Source organism: Antrostomus carolinensis, unplaced genomic scaffold (assembly GCF_000700745.2).
Source record: "Antrostomus carolinensis isolate BGI_N321 unplaced genomic scaffold, ASM70074v2 scaffold44838, whole genome shotgun sequence".
NCBI classification, from domain to species: Eukaryota; Metazoa; Chordata; class Aves; order Caprimulgiformes; family Caprimulgidae; genus Antrostomus; species Antrostomus carolinensis.
In genome coordinates, this window is record NW_010334487.1 from 1,684 (window position 1) to 16,128 (window position 14,445).

Below are 14,445 nucleotides of genomic sequence, written 5' to 3' on the forward strand. Positions count from 1 at the left end.
CAACGACTCATAGTAAGAGAGACGACGTTACCCTGGAAAGCTGAACAAACCTTTAAAATCACAGCTTTGCTCTGCTCTATAGCCCTGGCACTCTGTATTTCTTCAAGCTTATCTAACAGTGTGCATGACAGACTTCTGTCTCCAGAATCTAGCCAACAAGTTGCTGCCATTTGACTACGCTGCATCCTTCATCAAGCTGGTGTTTTCGGATGGACACCCAGGAACTAGATCTCTCTATAACAGTGACATAATTTCCCAACATAAAAATGTTTTGAATTACATTTAAAGTGTGTTCAAAGGCATGAGGATTTCGTCAGGCACAAGTAGCTGAAAGCAACAGTAGTCATGATGCTTACAACTGCAGACAAAAAACCTGAATATTAATTGCTCTCCTTCAAGAAATTATAACACATCTTAATTGGTGTTTGGCTCCACAGGAGGGTTGGTAAATAAGGACATCCAAGGTTCTCCTTATTGTTCAGTTTTGGTGATCTCAGACTGCCTGAATCCATCATTTTACGTTACCAGTCAAAAGGCAAGAAAAAAAAAACAGATAATTATCTTCTAAAATAAACTTTCTGAATTGATTTTATTTACTTAAAGCTTTTACCGCTATTTCTGTAAGCGTTCTTCTGAGGGCTATTATGGCATTTGAATATCTTTGTAAATAACAGTTCTCATCACTGAATATCTGAATCTACCTACCAAAAGGAACCAAAAATCTTCTGTAAGCCAAGATGTTTAAAAGATTTTCCATTAGCCAGAACTTTGCAAGTCTGTATTCAGGAATTCAGATTACTGAAGAGCATTACAGAAATGGATTAAAAATATAATCAGCTGTTCTAGTTATCAAAATTATATCAAATTCTTCCTTGTGAATGCAGATGTACCCGTTGCACTCACACTGCAACTCTTCATTCATTTTCTATTAAGCCCCTTTTTTCTTAGGCAGGATTTCAAGGCATGCAAAGCCTTTTAAAAGAATTCAAAATTTATGTTCAAGGTAATTGAAAACAACATGTTGTTTCCTTCATTTTTGTGTGGTCACTGCAGGATGAAAAGGCTCTCTTGAGTCTCTGTGCTTGTGTCACTGCTATAAATTCTGTGCCACCGGTGTTAACACAACGTGACTGATCTAATTAGACACAATGTGTCACAGCAGCTGCACGCCAGCCTGGAAACTCAAATAGGCCTTTTCAGGTGATGGCAGTTTTATATCCAGCAGAAGCTGGACCTCACATGGTACCTGGACAACGAAATCTTCCACTTTGATCATGCCTTTGATGACTGTGCCACCAATGTGCTCGTGCACACCACCCAGCCCCTAATGGAGACCATCTTCCAAGAGAACATGGCTGCCTGCTTTGGTTAAGACACACACCATGAGGGGAAGTTTATCAAGAAGTTTGAGCCCTCCAAAGGGATCTACGTCCTCATTGCTGAGGATGTCTTCTGCAGGCTGCAGGTCCTAGCTGCCAGAAACTGGAACTTTGAGTCTGTGGGGCCTTCTTTGACATTTATGGGAGCAAAGTGTTTGACCTTCTGAGCTGGAAGAAGCAGCTGAGAGTGCTGGAAGATGGTAAACAGCAGATCCAAGTGGTGGGGCTGTAGGAGGAAAAAGTCACCAGCATGGAAGATGTCATCAAGCTGACTGAAATGGGTAGTAAGTGTCCTGCATCAGGCAAGACCTCTGCCAACACTCGCTCCTCCCAGAGCCATGCTATCTTCCAGATCATACTCAAGAAGAAAGGACATTTGTATGCCAAGTTTCCCCTGATTGATTTGGCTGGGAATGAGCAAGGAGCTGACATCTCCACTGCAGACAGGCAAACAAGGCTGGAGCAGGCTGATATTAGTAAAAGCCTCTTGGCACTCAAGGAGTGTATCAGGGCATTGGGGCATAACAGAGCCCACACCTCCCTCACGGCTAGCAAGCTCACCCAGGTCCCGAGGGACTCACTTATGGAAGAACCCCTATACCTGCATGATTTCCACTGTTTCTCCAGGAATGAGATCCTGTAAGCACACCCTTAACACCCTACGGTATGCCAACTGCATGAAGGAGCTGGTGGGGAATTTAAATTCCCTTGGACAACCCTGTCAGGAGTGTTCAGGTTCCCACATTGACTGAAAGATGTGAAGAAACCCTGGACTATTCAGAACTGTCCCAGGACAGCTGAGTTACAGCTATTTGAGGTTCAGGCAGACAAGGATGTCTCCCCTCAGTTAGTTACTTCCAGTGCTGGGGAAAAAACATAGGAGAAAAGAGGTTGATGAGAAAACGCTTGTGGAGGAGCATCAGGAATCTCTGTGATGCTTCAAACTGTTCTTAGAAGTGGCTGGGGAAGTAGACTACAATGTAGATTTTTACGCTGCACAGTTTGAATCAGTCCTAGGTCAAAAAATGGGCATCCTGACTGAGATGCAAGAGAACATCAGATTATTCCAGAACAGGGCAGCAAGCAGAGCTGTGCAAACAGATCCCGTATACTGTAATCTGTGCTGGAGACTCCTGGACCCTGAAACTGCTGTAAAATGAGAACTGTTATGATGCCACTGTGTCAACTGCCCTACAACTCAAATGATTAAAAAATCTTAAATAATGTCTGCAAGGATATTCTGGTTGTTTGGGGGTTTTTTTTCCCCTTTAAAATAGTGGATTAGACATGTGGGAAAATAGCAGAGCGTTGTTTCTGGGCATTTTTCACTGTAGAAAGTAAAATTGTGTAGTTGTGAAGCTCTAACCTGTAGGAAAAGGCTAAAATTTACAGAAAATTTATCTCACCTCATCTGGGCAGGTTTCCTTCTCATGCCTGTAAAATACACACACACACACACACGTACCTCCCTAGATGGGGCCTGCTCCAGGGTTGTGTTAAACTGCACCAAAATGAAAGTCGCGTTCCCAGGGTACGAGGCATTTTGAGTGATTTAAAAAGACGTTAGAGTGCAAAGCACTGTCATTTCTGAGCATGATACATTTGGGAAATGAGGGTTATTTTGTCATGGCATAAGCAGTCAATTTTTTATAGTATCAGCTCACTTTTTTCCCTCTCTCCCTCGCTATCTTTCTTTCTTAACTGTGCTCTCATGAGACATTAAAAGAAAAAGATGCTAGAACCTGCCTTCATAAAAATCAGACTGAAGATCATGGCAATTGCCTGACTGGTGGGGAGAAGATAAGCCTGCAGGGTTTGCCGAGGAAAGCAGGGGAGCTGGTGCCCTGTATCAGAGGCCTGATGAGAGGAGATGTGCCAGATCAAAGGGTCAAAAAACCTGCATCCAACAAAGCACCATCTGATAGTGCGTATCAGTGCGACAGCAGCGTGCATGAAGCAGCATCCCCAGACTGATGGGAAACCCTGCAAATACTGCTCTTGGTAGAGAGGTTAAAGGATCAGGCACATATCTGTGCTTATTATTCAGTTTGGAAATTAATTAGTATAAAATATTGAAGAGATAACAAATAAGTGGAAGAAATTAAACAGTATCAGTATATATCATGCCTAATTAATTGATGATATCCTTCCTCCATTTCATCATGCTGTCTGAGCTCTCTCTGGCTGTTCGTTTCATCCACCAGTTTATGCTAGTGAACGTTTTAAACATCTGATCTGAAGTCAGATGAAATCAATGGAAGAACTTCAGCAGCCTTTCAAACAAGCCAGAAATTTGTTTTCAGTGATGAAATTACGAGACACCAAACATTGTTTAAATGCTGGTCATCTCCTAGCAGTAATAATATGCTGTGCTTTTCAGCTTCAGTGCACTTTACAAGCATTTATTTATTGGCATCCTGCTTGTTTTGGTATTCCTAGTTTCAGCAGCTCGTAGTGTTCAGAGATGCAATGAGACACAGGTATTACTTGCCAGATTAAGATATAGTGTGGCATTTCCAGCGGGGATTTACCATGAAAGGGTTTTCTCCTTTCTGAAAAGAAGCTTCCTTGAGGTTTCTTCCTTAGCATTTCTCTTGGATTCTTGTGTTTGAGGTGCTGGACATGTATAGCAGCAGGTTGTAAAGCCCAGGTGCCCTGCCACGGGGTGCAGTGTATGAAACACACTGGCTCCATGGTCTTTTGCCTGGGACTATCTAGCAGGCTCCTTTTAGCTGGATGTAGGAAGTGTTTTCCACACAAGACGTGATAGACTCGATCTTTTGGCTGCCTGTGGTCCTTACTCCAGGTCTAAGTTCCTGCTGTTCACATGCCGTGGCCATGCGTTAGCTATAAATCATGAGCCTGAACTGTTTTGGCAAAAAGGGCTCTGAATTAATTGAGTTGGGCACAGTTCTAGAAACACAGTTTTAATGAGCTGGAACAAAGTCATACTGGGGCGGGATGGTTTGCAGTGAGTAGGAAAATGAATTTTAGTCTCTCTGTTTATGCTCACACGTTCAGGCGGCTGTTTGTGACTAGGCTCAGAAGGTGACTCATGAGCACACCCTACTGCTTTCTAAAGCAGATGCATTGGAATTAACTAAATTAGCCTTTTTTTCCATTTTTGTGGTTACATGAGGTGTTGATTAACCTCTTTTTCTTTCTCTGATGATCACCATTTATGTATTTTCCTTTGCCTTCTAAACATAAATGCTGTGTATGCAGAGAGTGCAGGACTCCTTCTTCCTATTACCTGGACTTCAAGCATGACTTCTGCCTGATTTCTATGAGTTTGTAGCCACAGAATACCCCTTTGTATTTTTGGGTTTGGAAATTCAGTTTAAGCATGTTTACATGTATCCACAGAGCCCAAGCCATAAAGGTTCACAGGTTCAATGAAAATTCATTCTGATTTTTACTGGCCAAGGCACACCTTTGTAATGCAACTAAAATCAGGTAAGTGTGCTGGTTTTTAGGTTTGCATTGCTCTGGTGACCATGAATGTTCAATTAAATAAAGATCCCTAATTAATTATAGTGAGGTCAGCCATTCACTTGGCCTGTTAAACAACTGAAACACTATTATGGGATGCATTTTTGTTTATAACTGATTGTAGCTGAATGAACAAGAAAAGCAACCATTGTATAAATAGAGCCTGGCTAATCTAATCATTTAACACCTTATAATTAAGCATAACTACTGCTATTCTGTTATGCTGCAAAGATTTAAATCTCTTCTCTTCCTACCTAGGTCATTTCTAGGGCAGATTTCACTGCTAGTGAGACATTGTAGAAGCTCTACAACCCCCTCACAATACTTCATATGCCTCTGCTTGACTTCAGAGTTTCATAAGGACTGAACATATACACTCAGAACCTCCTCTGTCAACAAGTGGTAGTAGTTCCCATTGCAACTATAGATAGATAGATAGATTGATGTATATGTGTTGGTCTAATTATCCAGCTGCTGCCTTCCAAGTTGTGAGCTCGGAACAGCTTTGGCTGTAAAATATATTCTTATTTTCCACACTTCTCTAGTGTTTGCAAGTTAATTTTGTCAGAGCAGCACTGCAGTGCCTCCATAGCTTGATTCAGTCTCTGCTGAACTCCTTGTTAGGTTTCCTCATCACTTGCTCCAACTCTTGCATGTTCTCCCTGGGCAGTCCTCAAAGGTTTGAATTCCCTCAGCCTAAAGCAACTGCATGCCCATATGCTCCCTTCAACAGTCAGGACAATTCAACCTATAACATGTGCAGCAGCTGAAAAATAAAATTGATTCATCCACTAGTTTTTTGAAATATTCAATTGCTTTGCCCTCTGCTCTCACATCAACTTGCCTTCCCATCTACTTCTCCTGTTCAAACTACTTTTCTAGCTGTGACTCTCATACCAGGCACTCAGCAGTAATATTGTTGCGTATATCTTATAATCTTTCCTTTCAAAATTTCTCACGTCTCTCTAAATATAGGGTTTTTTTCATTCTTTTTGTACCTTCTAAAATTATTTAATTGTCAGAATCATACTTTTTGGTGGGTTAATTAATTTTTTAGACTTCCTGATAGCAGAAAAGAACTTGGAAATGTACAGTCCAAATGCTTCTAAACTGGAAGACCATGGTGAAAAAAATATTTACAGAAAGTTAATCTCGTTAATTTTGGAACTAGAAATAGGAAGTTTAAAAGCTTGACTTTGGCAGTACAAATCTGTTTAAACTTTCTTGGCTCAGGCACTTGTGATCAGGCCTGTGCAAAGATAACCCCTTTCCTCAGTACCTCTGATAACCAGGTGGTTTGCTGACCATTTGAAGACATCAATATTTAGCTCTGTTTCTATGGAAGACCTGGGGAATGATATAGAGGGCTGAGCTTAGGGCCCAGAAAACCCACAGCTTGATGTGGTTTTAGGAGATGTCCATGCAGCAGCTAGGACAGGAGGTGGCCCCAAGCTGCTGTAGGAGGGTGGAAGGGGAGAGCTGGGTGAAAAAGGTAGACACCAGGTTTGCTGCCTGCATGTGGTGTGTGATAGGAAACGAGTGAGGTTCAGTCCCAGCAGGAACCCCAGCTTCCCAACCTACAGCATCTGGAGTTTCCAGTTCAGTCCTGAGGTGTTAGTCAAAATGGAGGCTGTGATGAATGGATCAAAATAATCTGTACCCTGCAAAGACAATCTGGGAGAACAAGATGCCTTCTGGTACTGCCTCTGCAGCAGGCAGTATGCACTTTGCTCAATTTAGCATCAAGTAAGCATGGCTGAATTTAGCCCTGTATTTTTTGCTTTATTATTATCTGAGTATTACAGCTCAGCCTGTTATCATGAGGCTAACTTACAAGTTTTTATTCAGATTTTTCTCTGGTTCTCTGCTCAGACAAAGCCCTAGGCAACTGGGATTTTCCAGAGTAGAGAATTACTCTTGTTGCTAATAATAGCTTTAGTCAGCAACATATGTTTAGTGATGCACATCAATATTTGTACTTTCACAGATGCTAAGGTTTTACATTTTCAATGCCATTGTGTCCAGGAGCATCCTTTATCTTGGTGCTATAAAGTACATGTAAAATACTGAATTTTTATACCTATGTTTCCCAAGCTGGAAGCCTGTAGCTGAAATTCCTCTCTGCTATCAGGCAACGTTACATTGCAAACCATACCATTTCCTACAGTATACCAGAATCCCGTGAAACTTTGAAATATGCATCTCAGCTGTGATTTACGAGGTATTTGTATCATTTTCCTTTTATTTTTCTACAGAAGCAGATAATAGCTCACAGGATATGTTGAAAATATGTTTTGAAGTAATTCACCTGTTATTCTGCCTCTCTTGCTCCTTTAACGCTACAAGGAATATGTGATGGAAACAATGTTGTTATTCATCAGATTGTTCCTTGAAGTTTTCTCTTGTTTCTGCTTTTATATTGAGTCATTCTTCTTCTTGTGACCCCCTAATCATTTCCTCAGCAAGAGACTGGGATGTGGCATGTGAGGAGGAGACGATTTCAAGAGAAGAGAAAAATATACACCAGAGAAGAGGAAAGCTGAGATGTAAGGATCATGTTTATATGCAAAACTTGCAGTAATTAGGTAAATAAGCACAGAAATATTTACATCTGCATCATAATGTTGTCCAAATAGCAAGCACAGTCTTGTCTGCAAAGTAGAAAGAAAATTCCTGGCAATTCCCACAGGCATTGGACTGGATGGCGGGAGCTGCCTTCCTCATTGTAATACTGGGTTGGGTTTTTTTTTTACTGAGTAAGTGTGATCAAATCTGCATGGTAAAGGTTTGGCATTTATGTACGTAACATTGTCAGGTCTGTTTGAAAGAACACCTATTTGTGTGTGCAGTACAGCTGTCATTTATTAAGAAATGATAATTTATCTCCATCACAATCTGGTTGAAAGAAGTTTAATGAAAATCTACCATGTAGTTTTTCTTATTTTTATAGACATAGGTGTTGCTTGGGTTAATTTATGTCTTCCAAATTCATGGTAAGAAGCAAAAAATCAGAAACCTCCTCCCCAGGACTAACTGGGGCTGATGACAACACCATGCACCAAAACACTTGTCCATTTTTTCTGACTAAATCAGCTGGTTGCAAAGGATCATTTTGTTTCTTGTGTTACGGCTACAAATAGGCTCCTACGACCACTGAGCACAGACGTTTTCTCTCAGTGTGCTCTGTTCTTGATATTGAAGACTAGAACAGTAGCTGGTGAATAGCTACTGTGTAATAACCTGCCTAGTTTCCTCTGTGTCTCGTCCTGAAATTGATGTTTAAACTCATTCTTACTTGTTAGACTTCACTGGTTTTGCTCATCACATGAGGGCTGACTGCACAGGTCTTGCTTAGAGCTGAGCAAAAAGGGTACCATGCTGGTCTGGAGTTTCTTATATTATTTGCAGTCTAATTTTCATAATTTTATACCAGTTTCAAGCAGTGTTAAGAACCTCTTGCAACAGGCTATTAGAGCTCAAACTGTACTTGGGATGTACTTGGGATTCCCACCTCCTGCAGACCCTCCCTATCTTTTGCTACCATGGGATGTTGCCTGTGATGCCTCTCCCTCATTTCTTGTCTCTCAACAAGCTACTGCTTATACAGTGATCCTCCTTTTTGGTGAGTTCATACGTGTCACCCTCCATGTAATCATTCCAAGGAGAGGAGAATAAATATACCACCCTCCCCTTTGAAAAAAAAAAGTCTAAGCAGAAATGTTTCCGTCTCTGATATTTCCTCAGTTAAGCTTCCCACATCCCTTTTTTTTCTCCCACCCATGTAACTTTTGAGTAGTGATGCTATTCTTGTGTGACCAATTTGCATAAAGCCATAGGAAAATATCTTTATTTTATTTAAACTGGCTTTAAAAATCTTTTAGAATTTTTGTGTATAATCTGATAGATGAAAAAACACAAGGAGGTGTGGGATTCATGTTTTAAAAAGTATCATGTGTCAATGAGTGCCCTGGCTTTACACTTTTGACGTAGCAGCTTTGTGCAATGGAGGTTGAAACTACCAATAACTGTAAGTATAACCCATTTTTATTGGCATAACAGTGACATCTATTGTTCAATATTATATCCATCTGTGATACTCTTAGCAACTGCCTACAGGTATTGAACTGATCTTTCTCAATTTCCTAAGATGCAAGCATGCACAGTCAAATTATTGATTCAAAGAATTATGTAATAACACATGCAGTAATGCCATTGGACAGCCATGCCAAATTAGATCAAATTCATTTTGTCACAGCCTAATTTACAGATCAGTGTGGACTGACATAGAGAGGCACCTCCTCTTTCTGAGAGTGTCAAAAACCATTGGTATTATAAAACCTGCAGAGCAGCCACACTGCTGGCAAGGCTGCAGCGATGTTGTGGGCAGTCAGAGGCTGGTAACACCCAGCAGCAGATTCTCTGAGGAAAACTGCTTTTGCATTGACCCTCGGTGCAGCTTCAGAACATCTGCCCCTCTGAATCCTCGCACCTGAACCCTGAATATTCAGCTGCAGGCACAGACGCAGTAGGTAGGTGGTGTGGCAAGCAGTGACAAACACCATTGCTCATTTACTTGTCACTGAGCATTCGCTGCACAGCAGAACCACGAACCAGGGCTGGGTCTTACCCAGGCTACTAAAGCTGAACTCTTACAAAGCAGCCCCAGCGGTGTATAATGGCCACAGCATGCCAGGCTCTTGCTCTGGATATTTGCAGACCAGCTCTTGCACTGGGAACAGAATTCCAAAGCATCAGGCTGGGGGAGTTAAAAGAGAGTTACTTTTCTTTAAGTCTTTTCTTCTTGCCCTCTTTTGATTCTCTCTTCTACCTCTCTCTCCCTCCTTTTAATAGAGGATATAGAATTCAAATAGGAAAGATTTTAATGTAGCAGTAATGAAATACAGGGGCTATCTAGTGTGTCAGACACTGTGGCTGATTAGACTTTCTGATTCGTGGGCTAGCACTCAAGGGAACAGCAACTGTCTCTTTTACTGCCTTGTCTATGAAAACAGCAGAAGGCTATGTATGCTCATTACTATTTTATGTGATTCTGAACATTAGAGGAGAAGTGTGGAGAGCAGAGCTATAGAAAGATATTTTTAATAATTTCAATGGAATACCATGTTTAATTCTTATGTAAGCAAACTCTGGATAAGCAATTGCTCTCAGTAAAAATATCTGATAATGACAAATGAAGCAACATAGTTCCCTTCTTTTTAAGCCATAATCTTTAATATAAGGATGCAGAAATGTAAAAAGTGTGGGTAAAGGGAACACATTGCTTCTAGCCCATGCTGTGAAGATAGCACTGAAATACGTGCTAAACATTCAGCTGACACTTAGAGTTCACTAGTGTACATAAATGCTCTCTTGAACAGCCATAGCACACTCCTAAACTGAGGATATAAAGGTGGGCTACGCTGGGTAGCCCACCAGGCTTACCATCATTTGAGAAAGAAACAAGAGTAAATACTGTCTGGTCCTCCACGGATCTGTACATAGATGTACTTATCCAAACCTCCATTCAACTGTAAAGGCTGCAGGATGAAATATTAGTATTAAAAATCTCAGATTAAAATCCACATCTCAAGTTTTTCATATATTGTTCTCCAGAGTGATGTAAACTTGTATCTTATTTCCTATGTTCAGGCTTCCCTTTTCAGATGCTCTTCACATAGTAACGCCCAGCTGCAAAATAACAGCAGCTGTGTTTCTAAGGGCCCCTGTTGAACTTCTGTGCTTTCCAAAGAGAGAGGAAAAATAAATGTTGTAGGAGCAAGTAACACAGATTTCCAAAATAAGCATGTTCTGAAGGTCTCACTGTTCCCTTAGTCAAGAGGGAAAAGGAGTGCGTATAATGAAAGCTCGGATATGTGCAGGGTGGTAGGGGCTGGAGATGCAGACATGCACCAAACCCCACTGGGGTAGATTTTCTGAGATGCAAATATTCACAAAAGCAATGAAGTCTGTCCCAAAAATTTACACTTTCATGGGTGAAGAATTAAGAGATCCAGTGGTGGCTATACGGAGCAACTAGGATGCTAATGGGGCAGCAAGATGAGAGGTCGACACCTCCATCCCAAGCTCACAGCCCAGAGAATGCCCAAGTCTGTGTCAGAAAATGTGTGAGATGGTGACGGCAGCTGGTATCACAGACCAGGGGCTGGAGCTGGGAGGAATAACAGAAAAAACTCAGAATGCAGGGAAAAGGCATGACCCTGGGACTAAAGACAAGCACCTGCCAGAAGACAGATCCAACCTGTGAGACCTACCTGCTGGGCTGATGGTGCCTCTGTAGTTGGTGCTTTTAATTTGCTAATTTAAAATGAAAGCCTCAAAACTTTGCATCCTGCAAAGACCCTAGAAAATCCAGAGACAGGGAGATTTAGAGAAGCTATGTGTGTGCAGGGTAAATGGTGTAGCTCCACCAGCACCAGTTTGGATCCAGCTGAGTGTGTTGGTTTCTTTTTGGAGAGGAACATCTTTTCTTTTGACCCCCAAATTCTTTAGATTTATGCAGGTACTCCCTTCTCCACAATCTCAGCTAAAGCTGTCGCAGGCATGTATGAACATTCAGCAACAGCACCTCAACCGCAGTGCCTAGGGGAGATCCCTGGCTGACAAGGAAGGTTCTTTGCCTTCAGGAAAGATCTGCAAAATTACATGCAAAATTACACTGCTTAACATTGGAGCCTTTCCACCCCCCAGTCTTTAAGGGAAGCATTACCCTAAGATTCGGGAATACAGCTTGCTAATACATTTAAACGTGTCCTGCTCCACGTGCACAGAGCTCTTTGGAAAATCTAACCCATACGAGAACTGAGCTTTTCTGTTGCTTTTTCTAGCTTACATGTTCTGGTATTCGCATCGTGGGCACCACTGGGACCAGCAGCTGGAGCACCTCATCCCCAGTGCTGGTGACAAGCCCACTGGTCCCAAAGGTGAGTGTAAAAGAGGAACATCTTTTTAATTGCATCCTGACAAGTGGCAGAACTAATGGAAGTGACGGGGCTGACGGCAGCTCTTGGGGAAGACGTTGCTGGCTCACGGCACTCTCAGAGACCCAGAGCAGCCATACAATTCCTGGCCTCTCCAACCTCAAGAGAAGCATTTCTACTTCATTTTCTTTTTATGGGCAAAACCCTGAGGTCTTTATTCAGTCTCTGTTCCATGCTTGCTTGCGTGCCAAAGCAAGTCAGTTGTGACCAGAATTAAGTAAAGTCAGGCCCCATCCTGGCAGAGGCATCACTGGTTTTGGGTGGAGTTTCTTCAGATTCATCTTACTGCAGAGCATGTTTTCTCCTCTGGTTCAAGCAGATACCCAAGCCAAGCCTGCTGCTGAGGCCCCACGACCCTGGAGTGGCCCCGTGAGCTGCAGAGGGGACAAGGAGAGGAGCTCCACTCTCCAGCTTCAGATGCCAGGGGAGAGGCAATCCAGTTTGCAGCAAGCACAAAAGTAAAGCTGTGGGATTTTTAAAAAGACCCAAGGGATGCGGGAGCCTGTGTCACACTGAAATTCAGAGGGTGCTGTGCTGTTAATTCCCCACGTACCCTTGAAATCCCAGTCCTCTGTATTTATTTATTGTCTCTGAACTTGCATCCCTTTAAATTGCAAAAACAGAGAGTAAATGATAGTAGGTTCTGAAAAATCAGCGTTAGCAACATGCAGGCAGCCCCCAATCCGAGTGGAGGGCAGTAATTTATTATCCATTAGGTGATCTGTCAGTCAAAGAGAACTAAAAGAGCAATAAACTTTGAAGTGATCTGTGGAGCTCTGCCCATACTACTAGATGGATATCAGAAAGGTCAGGGTGGTAAGATGAATGGTTTCCTCTTCTTCAGAGACTCTGTCTTTCTTTCTGGTGACACATGCAGCTCGCTCTCATGAAGCAGGATTGTTAGATATCTCCTGTGGATAAAGTCAACTCCAATCCAATTGCATATTTTACTGTTTCAGAGGAAAGAATCTGAAGTTTTTATGTTTTACTGAAACATTTTCAAGTGAGGACAAAAGCCCCCGTTGCTCCAGTGGTGTTGGAAATGAGCTGCAGCCTCCGGTGCCAAACACAACCTCCTTGTGAGGCTGATGCTCCACAGCTCTGCAGGGCTCCCAAGGTGGTGGCCAGATGCTGATGCAGTGAAGCTTCAGGGAGACTTTGTCAGGAAAATAATTCTCCTTTGTTGCTCCGCTGTAGTCAGTGTGCCAGGGCCTAGATGTAGGACCTCTTACCTAGGATTCAAGGGGTGCAAGCTCTTTTCTTGTTTTTCACCTGATCTGTCAACCTGTGGGCTCCTCCAGGGTGAGGCCTTGATCATCCTTCAGTAAGAGATGAAATTCAGGGTTCATTAAGCCAGATAGAAAACACGAGAGATTCACAGATCCCATCCCTGGGAAAACTTAGATTTAGATTTTGGTCCAAAACTGCTTCAAATGTTTCATCCCACACTTATTCCAAGTAAAACAGGAACACTCCTGGAGGCAGTAAGTAGTATTTGTTTTGAAAGGTTTCTCTAAAGCAGGTGCAGAAGCTTTCCCAGCATGCTGCCCTAACACATTAATATTTCCAACAGACTACCCTAAACAGACAGTCTTGCTCCTGGGGGGGAAAGGAACCATATTTCTCGATCAGACTCTGAACTCATTTGAGAGCTCCTCTCCAAATGCACTGCACAAAGCAGCCCGGAGCGCTCTCGTGATGGGGAATTAATCCACGCTCTGACACACTCTGGCTCCGTCCTTCCTTCCTCACTCCTTATTGTACTGACATTTGTTACCAGTCTCTGGCTTGCAGCTACAGGCAAAAGTGTAACCAAACTTTTAGGCCCCTGGGAGGGAACTGGAAATGGTCCCAGCCTCACATTGCAACTCAAAATACAGTTCTGGTATTCCCCGTGCTTATTGTCATTGCAATATCGTGCACATGTTTATTTCTCATACTCTAATAAGCTGTATGTGAACAGCTAGCTTGTTTATTCTCAAAGGATAGATTAGAACAACCAGTCTCCTACTGGAATAAGTGGAAGTTGAATTATTTATTTTCTTTTCTTCATAAGAGGCTTATAGCATGCTGGATGAAAAGTCAGAAATAATTAAGAAAAATGCTGTGCATTCAGACAGAAGAAATACGTACAGACCAGCTGAAACGACTTCACTGCTACACTGGTCATGCGTAACAGGTCACAGCTGGTCTCAGGGTGGTCTTGGGATGGGAAGGGAATACGTTGCAGGATTCAGACTGGAAGATTGGATGTAGTGATTCTGTGTAAGTTTGTCATTTTATTTGAAACAATTACTCATGTTCACTTTCAGTAACAGTAAGTTAGCTTCTGGTCGATGCTTTTTACCAGGTGGTGCAGAAGTGTTTCACTAAACAGGCTACTGTCATGATATGTATTTTAGAGAAGGGGATACTGAGGTACAGGGAAGGGATGACATTTTTGGGCTTGGAACATGCTATCCCTTTAATTATACTTTCAAGTATGGCTGTTTATTTTTAAGACATTATTTCAGTTATTTTTCATGCAGACAGAAAGTTTGAAAATACTCCTCCTCTTTATGGGTGCACCTTCTTTC

At 42.1% G+C, this 14,445-nt stretch overlaps 1 pseudogene; it reads left to right on the top strand.

Moving 5' to 3' along the window:
- Window positions 1-1,225: 1,225 nt before the first annotated feature.
- LOC104529821 (kinesin-like protein KIF2A) lies at window positions 1,226-11,812 on the top strand (annotated as a pseudogene).
- Window positions 11,813-14,445: the final 2,633 nt, after the last annotated feature.